The following is a 2,370-nucleotide window of genomic DNA, read 5'->3' as shown; positions in this document are numbered from 1 at the left end:
GTACGACGCAGAGGAGAAATTTGGCTGAACACTGCGTTCACTGCAGCTGACATTCAACCAGATATTAGATACAGCATCGTTGAGTTCCCACTGTGGAGAAACGAACCAGCCAGTTAGTTAATTGTCCTTGTGAGGGCTAAGAGGGCATTTTAATATGCATGTTGTTCCAGGCATGTGTTTGCATATCGCCATATTCCAAGACTAGGGATAAGTGCATGTGTTCTGGCATCACGAGAAACATAGGGAGAATTTTTGCTGAAAAAAATCAGCAAAAGCTTATATAGATTTTATAAGAATTTCAGTGGGCGAGAGCAGCCATGCAGATGACAGCTCATTGCAGCTAAGGTAAATACCATGCACTGAGGTGTAAACTTGCTGGTTCATCAGCTTCTGTCCATTGTAAACTCTAGCGACCTTGGATAATCTTTTGCTCCACTTGCCACAAAACTAACCATCCCCAATAGATCATCCTAAATAGTACCAAACTGAACCAGAATAGGATGATATATATTAGTACTGGCCAACATCATGGTGTAGTCATAAGAATAATTTTATAAAGAAACTTCTAGTTAAAATTTACCATTGTTGTGTTTAGGATTATTTCACTTTCTGAGGACGAGATGCGTTCGTTTGACAACTGTCATAACATTGTCACATTATGAACTGTGTAAATGCGTGTATTTCTGTGATAAGTTCATAACATTAAACTATAGCTATTTACAGCTTACACAATTGTTGTTGATCCGAAACAAACCTTACAACTGTGCTGGCCACCAGTGAGGACAGATCAGAGGACTCGGATGTGCTGGACGTCTGCTGTTAGATCTGCACGGCTGGCCCACACAGTGCTGCTCATCCACTGCAGTTTGAAGCTGTGTCACCAAAGCCATCACAGCCTGGTGCTGAGAGTGAGGTGTCACAAACTCGGCTCACATCCACATACAACAATCACAGTCCCTATCCATACTAAAGACTGTGGAAAACTAAAGTACCCAGATAATGGACTTTGGCACATACTGCGGAGCTCTACTGTAGATGCTGACGAACACACAGGAATTGTGTCTAATAAATTAGATTAATTTGCAGAGATTCAAAAACCTAACTACCAAAGCCCTCAGATGAGAGTAAATAATTCTCCCCTCATTAGGAACTTGCAATATGTCACAAAATCGGTTTACTTTTTCACAATAATGAAAACTCGAGAACTGTGGCTATTAGATATTAAATTAACACGCATAAACTCAAGAAACTAAACTATCAAAGCACACAGATGAAATCATAGAATTCGCTCCTGCGTAGGAACTCATAAAATTCACGAAATTGGTTACTTACCTGTTACTGCGTCTGTCTCAGCCAGCTGCTGCTGCCTGACAGTCAATGTATATGTCAGTTTGCAGCATCCAATCTAATGGACAGTAGAAATACATTGTGACTAAAGGCCACAAGTCCCAATGGCTAACCATGATCTTCATTTGGATCTTCCAAGAGCCAATTATTTTTTCATTCTATCTTTTTTTTCAGTTGAATGAAACATCTGGCTGAAACTAGTTTCTGACACCATGTCCTCTATGTGACTGTTTTTCATTCGCTCTCCAGGCTTGTGTGGTTTCACTGAAGACAGTTGAATAATGTATGTGTCTATTTGTTTTCATGCAGCCTTTGTGTGGAAGTGTTTTCACTTAAACACATGTTCATCCTTTTCAGTTAGCTGTTATATCAGCTATGAATATGCTTGCCAACTTTATCAGAGACAGATAACATAGCTTATTTCAAGGAGAGGTAAGTGAGAAGCGTATTTCTAGTAAAGAGTTATTACCAAATATTATCTATTATTTACTTGTATTCGAACATTTAGTACTTTTGGCATTAAAAATAATTTTTTTTATTTGTTTGAAAAGGTGAACGATTTTAGTTAGATTGTAAATTTATGTGTAAATAAATGTACAGTAACTTTTTTAATTTAAATTTATTGAAATTTTAACTCTCACTTTAGCCATTTTACACTCAACACCAATAATTCTCTTTCATAAAATGCTGATGTGATGTGAACAAAAAGCATAGAAGGTACAATTTTTTAAATTGTTTGGTGGCTGTATCAGTTACTTTCTAAGTTCATAACACCTTTTGTCAAAAGCAATTTTTTGTGATAAGTGCTTGCCATCATACATTAATTTTCTTTGAACTGCTTTAATTAATATAGTCTCAAATTAAAAATCACTCTTGCAAATACCGTAGATCACACTAAATTTATCTTGAAGATTACTTTTCATCCAGCCACAAGACTTTTGCTCCCACTCATATTTATGTGTAAGAAATAGTTAAGGCTTCTTTGTTTCTATTTCTTATTGACATATCAGAATCACTCTTGGT

Source organism: Schistocerca nitens, chromosome 5 (genome assembly GCF_023898315.1).
Source record: "Schistocerca nitens isolate TAMUIC-IGC-003100 chromosome 5, iqSchNite1.1, whole genome shotgun sequence".
NCBI classification, from domain to species: Eukaryota; Metazoa; Arthropoda; class Insecta; order Orthoptera; family Acrididae; genus Schistocerca; species Schistocerca nitens.
This window is presented reverse-complemented; position numbering follows the sequence as displayed.